Source organism: Podarcis liolepis (assembly GCF_965112155.1).
Source record: "Podarcis liolepis genome assembly, chromosome: 5".
Taxonomy (NCBI): Eukaryota; Metazoa; Chordata; class Lepidosauria; order Squamata; family Lacertidae; genus Podarcis; species Podarcis liolepis.
In genome coordinates, this window is record NC_139556.1 from 827,159 (window position 1) to 841,465 (window position 14,307).

General features: G+C 43.6%; 1 protein-coding gene across 1 annotated transcript in view; it reads right to left on the bottom strand.

Moving 5' to 3' along the window:
- The window catches only part of FAR2 (fatty acyl-CoA reductase 2), a 101,213-nt gene extending 89,014 nt beyond the window's left edge, over positions 1-12,199 (bottom strand). The window contains exon 1 of the mRNA XM_083503431.1: positions 11,621-12,199. The gene's annotated coding sequence lies outside the window, so the exon portion shown is untranslated. The remainder of the gene's footprint in view (positions 1-11,620) is intronic.
- Between the last annotated feature and the right edge of the window lie 2,108 nt (positions 12,200-14,307).

A 14,307-nucleotide genomic window follows, 5' to 3' on the forward strand; every position in this document is an offset into this window, starting at 1 on the left:
CCCTGCAAGTGTTAGCATTCCCTGTCCCCTCATGATGCTAGGGCTATACTAGTCTGATTTACTCTGCTTCTTGAATGCTGTTACTAAACTGAGTCATATATATTAATATTTTATTTTAAAAATATTTTATTAGAAGAATTTCATTTATAAAAAGTGTGGTTAAAAGAAAAATAAAAAGAAGAAAAAATGTTTGTTAGGAATATGTTTGCTTGTGTTCCTATTCCAGCTATTATAACTTGATCCCTCATGTCCAGCAGTTGACACAATTGCCTCTTCTGGCAGGGCTGGTGTCCCCCAGAAGGAGCAGGTGCACAGCTGGAGAGCACTCCCTGAACTATCATTGTGGCCTCAATGGCTAGAGACACCTATGTGCAGCATCAGGTGGTGCACCAACTGTAGCCACTTCTGAACAGAGATAGCCAGGCCAAGGCCCTCATCCTCTGGTAGCCTCCAGTTTAGACTCTATTGTAATGTGCTATATGTGGATCCACCCTTGAAAACTATCTGTGAATTGCAGCTAATGCAAAAAGTGCTAATGAGGCAGCAGTTGAACACATGCAACAAGCACTTTACATTAGCTACACTGGTTGCCAATGTGTTCCCGACTCTATTCAGGGTGCTTACATTTATTACCTTATTTATATATATAAATTTATTAGATTTCCCACAATTATAACAAAAACCACAAAGCAGAATGACACACAAAAACGGGGGGGGGGGGAGAAAAATACATCAATGACCGAAAGAAGAAAAAAGGAACAATAAACAGATAAACAATAACAACAAACTTAATTCTTTACAAATCCAACCTTTTAAACATCTTGGTTGACTTCCTCTAGTCCCTCCCTTCTGAGTTTCCTTGTAGTTAAAAGTAACAGCTTTCCAATATCATTATTAAACTAAAACAATTTCCAATTATAGTCCATCTTATTCACTTTTCTTAATATTCTAAATCCCATTTATTTAATTATAACTTAGTTTAATCCTAGGTCTATTTGTTTTTTTCAAGTAATTTATAATTTTTTATATTACAATATTTATTCAAATAGTCAGTAAATTTCCTCCAGTCCTCTTGAAACTCCTCTTCTTTCTGGTCGCGGATTCTTCCAGTCGGGTCAGCCAGCTCCGAAAAGTCCATCATCTTCGTCTGCCAATCTTCCACTGTTGGTAGTTCTTGTGTTTTCCAATTTTTAGCAAGTAATATTCAGGCGGCCGTTGTGGCATACAAAAATAATTTAACATCTTTCTTGGGCAATTCCAAACCTCATAAATCCAAACTGTCTTCTGCAGGGATTAAGAAAATCAGAAAAGTAGGTCCCCCCCCCCTTCCCCCTGCTTGAAGGGGGAATCCAATGGTTAACTTAAAAGTCTTTTAAAAGTCATATTTTATAGATTGCGGCTTCGGCTACTGTGGCTGTTTTCTCTTTTAATCAGAGGAAGGGATTGACCTCCATTTTTAAATCCCTATCCTTTCCGAATAGATATCCAAATTGTTATTTTTTATCACTCTTTTCCAATCGAAGTTATTTGGAGGAATTGGCCACTCACAATCGCCAGACTTGGAGCTTTGTGCGATGAAGGAAGCGAGTCTATTCCCAGGTGCCTCCGTCTCCAACCCCACTCGCTCTTGGAGCTCTTTTCAAAAGTTTACCGGGGAGCGGGGGAGTCGCTCCAGGCACCAGCAGGAACACTAGCTCCTCGGAACGCTCAATCCGAGGTTATTTATGGGGTACCGCATCATTCTAGCGGTTTCCCCCCACCTTCAAAGCACGGGTGCCCTTTCAAGCGAAAGAGCTCTCGTCCACCAGAATGGGCGGCCAATCAGAAGTACATTTATTACCTATTAAGGCACAGAAACAAAAATGGGTTTATGTGGTGTTTCTAGTGATCAGCATGGGTAATTGGGAGGGCGCCACAGTTTAGGATAGGTATCCTTGGGCCTAGGGGCCAAATACAGACCACTCTACCCAGCCCTTGGGATTCTCTTCAAGTCACACCTGTTACTGGCTCTGGTTTGCACCTTCCTTGAATGCCTTTGCTTTGTTGGATTGTGTCTTTGAACTGTAATAATGCCTCTTGAGTGCGAGGATGAAGAAATGTGGTTCATGTGTAGAAACTCCTTGACTTTAGTGTGGCTGAAGTGCTGTCTACTATTCAAATGCAAACTTCACATCCCCTGTTCCACCCCTTTTGCCCTTCTTTGTCACTGTTGTACAGTCTCTGGAAGGTACTCTGTGACAGAAAGCAGCTGTTAGGTTCAAAAACTTTCTCCACCTGTCACCTAGGACTTGGTGTTGACTCATTGCAGGCTTTTATGCTTTTCTTTCTTCCCAACATCATAATTCTTTATTGAAATTCATAAAAACAAAAACAATCTTAAATAAATAAAAAACCAATCTTGTGTAAGTAATCTTATACAAATTTGCAAATATAGGTTGATTCATTCTTATACAGTCTCTTTCGTCCTACGTTCTTAGAAATGTAATAGACTTCCCATCAACTCCCGATGTATTTAACAATTCTGATATCGAATGTACTTATAATTATTACCTTAATCTTTCTATATTTTCTAATACTTTCTTACAAAATATTGTACGAATTTTCCGTATTTCTTTATTATTAATTTACACAGGGGTCATTCAAACGCTGCCATAGATGTCATACCGCCGTTGTGGTTTTGTAAATATCTCTCAAACATATCCCATTTTTGAATAAATGATTGCTTTGTATTACCTCTCAGTCAATTGTGCCATTTCTGCATATTCTAGTAATTTATACTGCCATTTTGCTAGTGTTGGAACCTTTCCCCCTTTCCAGTTCATTGCAATTAACATTTGGGTGGCGGCTGTTGCGTATAGGAAAATTTCTTTTACATTTTTCGGTATCTCTCTGCCTAAAATTCCAAGCAAGAAAGCTTCTGGGTATTTTTTAAAGAATGTTAATTTAAAGATCTTTTTCATCTTATCATAAATGAGATTCCAAAACTCTTTAATTTTCCTGCATGTCCACCACATATGATACATATTTCCTTCACTTTCCCGCACCACCAACATTTGTTCGAGACAAATGTTTACAGGGCTCAGTGGCGAAACTGGATTTTTTGTCTTGTTTAAATGTCTCAGAGTTGGTGATACTGTAGCCATCCCGAGAGCTGATCTTTGATTTCATCATAGTTCTTAAGCTTTAATTGATTACCTTCCTCTATTAATAAAGAGTTATACGTCAACCAGCTTCATTTTATATTCTTCTTCTTAACAACCTTTAACAAAGGAGATATCCATCTTGGGGTTTAGGGTTCCAACAAGCCTTTATATTTTGCCCAAACCTGACACAACACATTTCTTACTATATGGTTTATAAAGCCTTTATGTATTTTGGTCTTATCATAATTTAAATATGCATGCCAACCAAAGCGGTTGTCATGTCCTTCCAAATCCAATACATCTGTGTTCTTAAGTAAATACTAATCCAAAAGAGACAGGCTGCTTCATAGTAAAGTTTTAAATCGGGCAGACCAAATCCCCCCCCCCTTTAATGTCAATAGGCAGTGTATGTTTTATTCTAGGTCTTTGTCCTTGCCAGAGGAATTTAGATATTTCCCTCTGCCGCTTTGTAATGCAGCCTGTCCCCCCTATGACTGGAATGGTTTGAAAAAGAAAGAGCATCTTTGGCATTCATTTTATTAGCCGATCCCCAAAATGACAATTTCAATCTACTCCAGATCTCCTTATTTCCTTTGACTTCGGACCATGTCATGATATAGTTATCTTGATAGAGGTTAACATTTTTCGGTGTTAACCAGATTCCAAGGTATTTTATTTTTTGGCAAAATTCAAGTGTATTGACCTTTCAATTTCTTTTTTCTCTTGGGCGGTAAGGTTCTTAGCCAAAAGTTTTTTTTTGTCACTGTTTAATTTAAACCCCACTACTTTCCCATAATTGTTAATTATTTCCAAAGTTTTATTGAGGCCCTCTTTTGGGTTTTCAGTTGTGATAATAAGATCATCTGCAAATGCCCTTAGTTTGTATATTTTATTTCCCAATGTTATACCTTTAATATTTTTTTCCTATCTTATTTTCTTATTTAAAACTTCTATCACTAATATGAATATTAACAGAGAGAGAGGACAGCCCTGTCTGGTCCCTTATTTCATATTCCTCAGTTATATGATTTTTCTTGCCTTTTGTTTTGTATAGATAGCCTGAATTCCTTTACAAAATAAATCCCCAAATTCCATTTGTTGTATCATGGTTGTCATAAATCTCCAAGAAATATTATTGAACGCTTTCTTCGCATCTACCGTATTTTTCGCCCTATAGGACGCACCGTCCCATAAGACGCACCTAGTTTTTTGGGGGGGAAATAAAGGGGGGGAAATTATTTCCCCCCCAGGCGCAGGGCTGGGGCAGCCTGAGCTTCCCCCAACCCCAGCCCCCAAAACAGGCAGCTCTCTGCAAGCCGTGGGAGCCCAGCGGTGGCTCCCGCTGCTTGCCGAGAGGTCCGCGAAGCCTGGACGCGCTGAGATCAGTGCGCGCAGGCTTCGGGATGCCGGCAACTCTCCCCAAGCAGCAGGAGCGTTCCCGCTGCTTGAGGAGAGATCCGCGAAGCCTGCACGAGCTGAGATCAGCGCGCGCAGGCTTCGGGATGCAGGCAACTCTCCCCAAGCAGCGGGAACGTTCCCGCTGCTTGAGGAGAGATCCGCGAAGCCTGCACGCGCTGAGATCAGCGCGCGCAGGCTTCGGGATGCCGGCAACTCTCCCCAAGCAGCGGGAGCGTTCCTGCTGCTTGAGGAGAGATCCGCGAAGCCTGCATGTGCTGAGATCAGCGCGCGCAGGCTTCGGGATGCCGGCAACTCTCCCCAAGCAGCGGGAGCGTTCCCGCTGCTTGAGGAGAGATCCGCGAAGCCTGGATGCGCTGAGATCAGCGCGCGCAGGCTTCGGGATGCAGGCAACTCTCCCCAAGCAGCGGGAACGTTCCCGCTGCTTGCCGAGAGGTCCGCGAAGCCTGGAGAGCGAGAGGCGTCGGTGCGCACCTACCGCTCTCGCTCTCCAGGCTTCAGCGAAAGCCTGTATTCGCCCCATAGGACGCACCCACATTTCCCCTTCATTTTTGGAGGGGAAAAAGTGCGTCCTATAGGGCGAAAAATACGGTACCGACATAAATATAGCTGGCTTATCAAATCGTGTCTCGAAATATTCCAGCAAGTTTATGATGTTTCCAATGTTGTTCTGCATTAAGCGGCCAGGGAGAAAGCCAGCTTGGTCTTTGTGAATAATGGTTTGGAGGATGGTCTTCATTCTTTCAGAAAGGATATTAGCATATAATTTATAATCATTATTTATCCAATTATTGGCCTGTAATTGGAAACCAATGTTAAATCTGTTCTCTGTTTTGGAATCAGGCTTATATGGTAAATTACCATGAAATGGTAATTTACCATTTTAAAATATTCATTGTAGTCTTTAATGACTCAAATAACACCTCTTCTATTTTTTTATAATAAATTGCCAGTAGGCCATCTAGTCCAGGTGTTTTTCCTAGTTTAGATTTCTTTATTGCTCGTTGGACTTCTAGGGCTGTGATGGGAGCATTCAATATTTTAGTTTGGTCAATAGAAATTTTTGGTAAGTTATTTTGATCCAGGTATTCTTTTATCTCTTCAGGTGTTTCTCTTCCTTCTTTAATAATAATAATAATAATAAATAATAAAAATTTATTTATATCCTGCCCTCCCCAGCCGAAGCCGGGCTCAGAGTGGCTAACAACAGTAAAATAATACAGCATAATCCAGTTCTTTATAAAATTCCATGAAGCTATTTGCAGTTTCCTTAAGATTGCTTATTATATTGTCTCCAACTTTGATTTTATTAATTATCCTTTCATTTTGTTTTGTTTTTTAAGTTTTATGTTTTTAAGTTTTGCATGACACACACACACAAAGCACCACCACCAAAAAATAATGCCAACTCACAGCAACAAAAAGATGTAGCTTGTGAATATTTGCTTGACAGATAATATGCACTGGGTGTGGGATAAATCAGCCTCATATAACCAATAAGCTTAACTCTAATTAATGCATGTAGGGGTTAAGACCAAAAAGAAAACTGTCCCGCAAGGCTTAGCTAGACCACTGACCCTCACCTATTAGTTCTTTTTTTCATCCACTATCAGGCATGTCCGACTTCATGCAAGCTGTGATTTACTATCCAGTATCAAAAACTGGAACACTCTCCCATTGTCCTTCTTCAACTTCTTCACTTTAGGGGTGAGGTGTAAGGGATTGTTGGTGACCAGGAAAAACCCCTTTCTTTCCTTAGCATGGATTTGCGGTCGATTCCATCGCCTTCTTCCACGTAATGCCCAAACAGAGGCTACAGCTGATTAAGACAGAGGCTACAGCTGATTAAGCCACAGGCTGCTCTGTATGGAGGAGGAAGGAAAGGGGCTCTCCTTTTATCCAGCCTCACAACCCTGCACCCCACTTTCCTTTGGGGACCACTGCACCCTCTCCCAGCCGCATTAGCATGGCCATGCAACACCCAGTGAGGGCTGCCCAGCCGAGGGTGGCTTCCTTAGTAGAGCGAAGAGAGAGGCCCGTGTTCTGGCGCTCACGGGATGGCGAAAGTGGAGGTGCAGTTCCCTCCCTCCCACAGCTGAGCCCCAGCTGTGAGGGAGGAGCAAAGCCTGCCTGGCCATAGTGCAATCAACCAAAATCCATCTGGTGATTGACCAGTCGATCGCGATCAACACGCTGGAAAACGCCCTGGGGTGCTCCTGCAGCCCCCACTGTCCGAGTGTCCTCCGGTATGCGCAGCTCTGGAAAAGGCATTTCCCTTCTTCTCCATTGCACCCAGTGACATATACCAGATGGTATATTGTGGGATTGTTCAGGGATGCAGGAGAGGATATATTGTTTGATTATATCCTTTCCAACTTGTGTTAACAAGTTCTACAATTTAGCAGAGTAAAATTCCCCTTTTTGAACTTGCACAGTGGATGTGTTTGCTCAGGCTCACTAAAGCCTCTAAAATAAGTTTCGTTTGGTAATTTCCCCTTTAGTCCCTCATAAAAATATAGACACAACACAGTCTTCTATAAAAGTATAAAAAGAGTTCACTCACACATTCTGTTCACAAATGGATCCCAAAAGGCAGACTTAAGTTACAAAAGTAATATACACCTGGAAACTATCCCATAAGGAGATAGCTCCTTTGTCCTCTCTTGGCTGGAAGCCAAGAGAGCATCTTAGGCTAGGCAGATGTTGCTTCTTCGATGAATGTAGTCACAGAGAAGGATGGCGGCCTCCGCTGAGGTATTTTGATACCTGCATAGGTGAGGTCACGCCCACCTCTGGTCACATGTAGAGGAGGAAACAGGAAGATCCAACTGGCTGGTCCAGACACCCTCTTTTTATGTCCACTCTAGGGATGTTGTACTTGACTGTTCTGTGTTTCACATCCCACATATATGCACACTAATCTTCTAGTATTACACAGCAAGAAGCGTGAGACATCATAGAGCTAATCTACGTTTTTATGTACACACTATGTACAGACAAAGCATCATGGCGTCCTCTCTCATCAGCTCTGAGAGAAAACAGAACAAAGTAAAAGCAAAAGTACAGTCCAACAGTACAGACAACGGAAGAGAGATAAGGCTGTCTTCCGTTCCCACAGTCTTCCCAGACAGGCATGTGAATTACACCAATCGTATCTGCAGCATCAGACACATGAAATACTAACAGTCTGCACTATGTGAACCTGACCAGTAAGGATGTCTGTGCTGGATGCTCCAAGCTTAGACTGTGTGGCTTCAGCAAGTCATCTTTGTGTTTCTATACAAATAATTTAGAAACTGTTACCATTTTTTAAACTAAGATGCATTGCCTGTCTTTTCTTTCTGCTGTATAGAATAGCATATGAATCTGCCCTTTGAAGAATTTGTAAGTAAACCATTTCTAACTTACCAAATGTGTGGTCTCTTTCTATGCTATGGGAAGAGGGGAGCTTTGGAAGAAACTTAGACAGGGATATTTTAAATGTCTAACAGCCTATATTTCCATGCTTTACTTCACAGCATTTTTTGTGAGTTCAAATCTCTGCTGGGGCTCTCTCACCAAAGAGTACTTGCCTCAATCCTGGATCTAAGAATCACATCCAGGGAATCCTTCTTTTTTCCATACCTATTTCCCCGCTTTCCATACAAACAGAGGGTCTAAAGGGGGTGCTTATCAAATCCGGAGACAGAAAGCTGAAAGGAATAGCTAACAACATTTTTATTATTTTACCATATTCAGTATTTTTCCCTTTTAACCAAATTACAAACTTAAACCAACACTGGGAGGGGAAACAATCAACAATAAGCAATGATGAAGATCCTTCTATTTCAGCTGGTACATTTTCTGTTTTTATTAACAGAAAACTTCATGCAATCTTTTTGTATACTACCTAGAAACTTCAGCAATTAAGTGGCGTAAAAAAGCTGAAATCAATAAATTAAAATAAGTGGATTTACTAAATAAATAAGTGGCTTTACAAAAGAGGTGGATTTACATAGGCCAGGTACATTTTCTGTTTTTATTAATAGAAAACTTCATGCAATCTTTTGTACACTACCTAGAAACTTCAGCAATTAAGTGGCATAAAAGAGCTGAAATCAATAAATGAAAATAAATAAGTGGCTTTACAAAAGAGGTGGATTTACATAAGCCACGGTTATGATTTACCAAGAACGGAGGCAGGTCATTTAATAACCTTGACTTGCATGGGGAAAGGAAAGCAAGCTAAGCATCTAAGGGAGGAAGGTGAAAAATATACATTTAATCTTGGTAACTGGCAATACTAGACACTTCTAGCTAAAGGAAGAAATCTTTAAACAAGAGTGTGGGAACAAGCAAACAGAAACCAGAAAGTCACCAAATAGCTAAAACATATACTTTTCATCTGCTTTCTTCTCATTTTTCATAACATTTACCTAGCTCTGAAAGGCTGGTATTCTTCAAGTAAGAGGGGTTAGAAATGTTCCCTCAAATAAAGTATGCAACATTTGTCTAATTGAGATGGGACACTACTTGACTGGCAGCTCCAGTTTGCTATATTGTAAAGACTCCTTAGTGTTTTTTAAAAGCTCATTTACTCTTAATGTAGATCAGCAAAAAATATTAAAAAGCCCAATTTGTCCGAAGCCTCAAGACAATACCCTCTCAAATCTTACAGGCTATAGTGGAGCAAGAAACAGACACAAAGGGAATCTGGAGTTCTGGATGGTGAGGGAAAAGTAACTGCTGTCTCCAGAGAGAGCTGGCCAAAAGACAAGGCTTGGTGTAACAGGGCCACAGCTCAGTGGTTTGCACATGCTTTGCATGCAGAAGGACCAAAGGTCTATTTCTGGCATGTTCAAATAGAGGTGAGAAAGAGCCCTGTCGCCCTGGAGACCGGCTGCCAGTTAGTACAAGACAATACTGAGCCAAAAGGTCTGCCCTGATATAAAGCAGCTTCCTTTTTGACAAGTCTTAGCTCAGAGGCAGAGCACATGTCAGAGCCCAAAGCAGCTCCAGCCAACTCGCCCTTCTACAAGGCATTGTCTTCAGCTTACCAACTGCATCTCATCAGGCCAGGCTCCCACCTCGCATGGAGTCACACTTTTCTCTCCAAGGAGTTTTCTCACACACTCTGCTTGCATTTGCTTCATTTCACTGAACCACTGGTTCTGCTGTTCCATCTGTTGCTGGCTTTGCTGCAGGAGCATCTTGTCAAACATCTGGCCTCACTGCTCCAGTAGCTGCTGCTGAATCATTAACCTGACCTGCTCCAGGAATATTGCTGTTCCTCCTTCCACTCTGGCACCCCTCACTCACAGGCCCCCCTCCAGGAAACACAAATCCCACTCCTAACACCAGTGTAGAGCACCACCACAATCTCTGAGCGGTGTGAGATTTCAGGGGCTCCAGGCGCTTGCTCAGGAATCGTGTTTCCTTCAGAAATGAGGCAGAGACTGTGGAGTTTTTATTATCTATGGTATATTTACACATATGTACAAGCTTAGCCTGCAATGGAGGGATTCAGAGCATCAACATCCTAAAAGGGTCTTGTTTCTCCCATGGCTGCAGCCTTGAATTTAAACAAAAATCAAACATTGCTGTGAATGTCACTCTGACTCTTTCTCCAGCTTGCTGCCTTTTCCTCTAGGTCACAATACTGCAAACTCTCAACTCAGGCTTTGTCCTTCAAACTATCTCCAAGGAGGAAAGGGCCCTACCCATTTCCTGTATTACACAGAGCCTCTCCTCACCTGCTCTGCTTTGCTTCCCTTGATGGCTCATCACCCAGGCTATCACCTCAACACAGGAAGCTAGACAGGCTTATATTTTAATCCTAAAGGGGTTAGAAGGATCTCACATATAGCCTACTTCCTCTTCCCCACCACTCATGACAATATTCTTTGCTATCTCTTATCTTGATGGGTGATTTTAATGCAGTAATAACTCAAAAAATAGAATTGCACTGCTAGCTAAGGATCTTTGTACAAGGACACCCAAGGACAAATACTGTTAAATAAACTGAAGCAGGCAGAAGTTTTTTCAAGACTAATTTGAACAACAGCTAAAGAATACACGGAAACAGATCGGACTAATGCACTTCCCTTTGTCTGGAATGCTGTTACATCCTGTTAAGGGCTACAATTATCTTCTTTTCAAAATTTTGCTGCTATTGTTGACAACTATACTACAGAAATTACAAATCCTTACATGCATTCAATATAGCCATGGGTCCTCTGCATTTATTTCAGTTGGAGAACATGAGCACATTTAACTTATTTAGAAAGTTAACTTATTAGAAACACTTAATTGAGCCTAGCATATGCCCTAATTCTCCTACTTTACATGCAGCATTAAATTAGATCTCTGAAATCTGGTGAATGTTGAATGGTGAATGCTGACAATTCCAGTAAAATTTTATGTCTGGAAATTTAAGATATGTGTTGTCTCAGTGTGATTGCCATGTCATGGGGACGTCTGAAAAATAGGGAAGTGTCACCTGTTTTCAGATATACACAAAATGTAGCTGGGATTATCAGCATTCATATATGAGCAAATTCACCAGATGCTAGTATAGTCACTATAAGAAATCTGTACACATCCATACGCACAACTGCAACGAATGTACAAAACGTTACATTTACACGGGAACACTGACAATCCTTGCGAATGTCTGAAATACTCAGCCAACACCCACCAGTGAGCATGTGACAGCCAGCCAGCTGTGGTCAATAGTGTTCACTTCTGCATGTCCTGAGGCAACTGCAATATTTGCCCACCAAATCTCTCTCCCTCCCTCTCTCTCTCATCCACCTACCCAACCCAGCTTCCTACTTCCTCCGCACATTGACTAGCCGGCTGCCCCCAGGGAGAAACCTTCACCGTGGATCCGGGCTTGAGCCGCCCCGCCCTCCCAGCTCCGCAGCCTGCCGGCGCGTCGCTGCCCGGATCCAGGCCGCGCCGGTCGCCGGAGCAGACGGAGCCCAGCGCGAGACCCCCGCGTGTGGCGCTTCTTCGTCCCCTGCAGCCGCGCGCCGGGCCCTTTCCCACCTGCCCGGCCTCCCTTCGGCGGCCAGGCTTACCTGCGGGCGCGGTGCTTCTCCTTCCCGCTCGCGGGCCGACGCGCAGCGAGGGATGCGTCTTCCGCAAGCAAATGGCTCCGCTTGCTCCCGGTCCAGGCGTCCGGAGCGGGCAGCGCCGTGGCTCGCCCGCCTCGCTTGCTCTTTCGCCGCCTCTCCACGGAGCTCGGCCAGCAGCAGCAGTGAGAGGCCGGCTGTGGAGGGACGAAGCGGATCGCCGCCCGCCTCGCTTCCTCCCGGCTGCAGCTGAGCAGCGGCACTGAAATCAGCTCCTGGCCCTGCAGAGCCGCGATAACCGTTTTTGCACCTCAGGATTAACGCGGAATGAAAGCCGCTTGCTTTGCCTGCCCCCCCCCCCGCAAGAATCGAAGCTGACAGGAAACGTCCAGGAAAGCTCCATCTTGTTGGCGGAGGATGCGAGAAGCAGCGGCGCTGCCCTTGGAATGCGGAGCCCGAGGAAGCCAGCGGGGCGCGGGAAGGGGCCGAGGGCAGGCAGGCGCCCTTCCTGGTGGCGAGAAGCCCTCGGAAGGACCGGCCTGCAGGCCGCGTGGACCTGGCCCAGGTAGAGCACCTGCAGGTTTCTGACGCGCAGCGCAAATTAATAATAAAGAGTTCTAAAGAATAAAATCTTTACTGAATTAAAACAAACTTCTTCATAAACAACATGGTTCCAAACAGTTTGACTGAGATTACATACTGCTCTGCTCACAGCTGAGGCAGGCAGACTGCTGAAATCTTACAGAGAGCACAAAGAGAAACTGGCTGCTAAGCCACATGTCCAAGTGACTCCACAGTTAGGTCTGAATAACTTTAGTCGGCCCAAGTGATTGTGCAGTCCCATCACTTCCCGGCCTGCTTTGCTGCTTCTGTTCTCAGGTGTCTTTGTCACATGACTGTTTCCACCCAATTTATTCCTCGTTCTAGATGACCAGATGAATGCTTCGGTTCGCAGTGGGCTTTTCGAAGAGGCCGAGTTGTGCCTAAATGTGTTTTCCCTCCCCAGGGGGAGGCAGCGAGGAAAAGGCGGCGGCGGCTTCTCCGCAAACCTGACTTGACAATTTAAAAAGGTAGAGGGGCAAACGCAAAGTGTCTTCTTCCAAGGCTAGCACATGTACACATGTTAAGTCTCATATGCAGGCATCTACACGGCTTCGAAACAAACTTGGGAAATCTTCCACAGGGTATACTTCAATCATTAAAATAATTTCTCCATAGTAGCTACTGAGACAGAAAGGAGATTGCAGCACCTTTGTTAATAAATGTATGGAAATGGAGGACATGCAGAGTTAAACCCATCTTGGTCACTCTCCAGTTGTGGGTTAAATCCTCCCTCAGTGCTAAATACCACACCTATTGGGTTCAAGTTTTGGAGGTGGGAGGAGGTGTCCCCCCCCCCCCATGGAATCAACTGTTTGCCTCCCTATTGACTTCTGCCAGCAACGAAACCGGCTGGAGCCAGACTTCAAGAGGAAGAGCAAGCAAATGACCACAGAATACCCTGACATGCATCTTTCCATCTCTGGGTCCATTTTCAGTTGGAGGGCGAGAACAGGACAGAGACCAGGAAAAGAAGTAGGAGTGGAGGGATGTCCTTTCGTCTCCCTGGGAAACTCACTAAACCTGCTGTGCGGTATAGCACCCAAAACAAGATGGGAAAGGGCTGCTGACTGGATGCACAATTCCTGTTCTCTTTTGCACATGGTTATCCCAGCATGAAGTCATATCAGTTCTAATATACAGGTAGTCTTCAACTTCCAGAGGGATTATGTTCCAGGAATCACGTCTGAAAATCACAAATAGTCCCCCCTTTTGAATGTTTCATTTTTTAAAAAATTTGCCAAGCACTTTAAAGCTGTACATACCGGTAAGTTAAATATGTGGAAGTTGCTAGAGACTATGGAGAGCAATGGGATGAAGTGTTTCCTTGCTGTGACCTCCTCTCCTCCATATGCGCAGGTGTGTCTGGAGGTCCTGGGCTGCCCAGGCAACAATGCCCCCCTCTCGACCTTGCTGATGTGGTCCAAAGGAACATTAATACTTTTTAAAAAGGAAATTACACTTTCACCCACAGTTCTATGCCTCCCCTAAATGTGAGTTTTGGCTTCACTCCACGTTTCCCCCTGATAGGATGGGAACCCTACCCCACCCCCACCCTTCCCATGTCAGTGTTATTAAACAACAAGCTATTGGGAGGCTATAGACTTGCTCTCTGTGATGATGCAGGGAAGACTTCACTTGTTCAACCACTTCTGTGGTTCTTTGCTCTATTTTATTGGGCAGAACTGATTACTTAGACTGTTTCCAATGGGGCTTTAGGTCTAGTTTTGAAGCTGAAACTGCCTTTGTTGTCCTAGTGTGGGTGGTTCATTTTTATTTATTTATTTGGCCAGAAGCCCGTATTTGGCTGTTGGTCAGCCATCCAGGGGTAGTGAGTGTGGCCATGCCTTCTCTCTCTCTCTCTCTCTCTCTCTCTCTCTCTCACACACACACACACACACACACACACACAAACACACACACACACACATAGTTGTAGACAGAAAATTATCTGGTGACTTGCCAGATGCAGTTCTCAATTTCTGCTATAAAAGAAGTAGACTTTGAGGAGAAATCTCATAGCATAAGATTTATTACTCTAGACAGAAAAAAGGTCTCTCATCTGGGCTATATAAAAGCTTAACAAAAATACA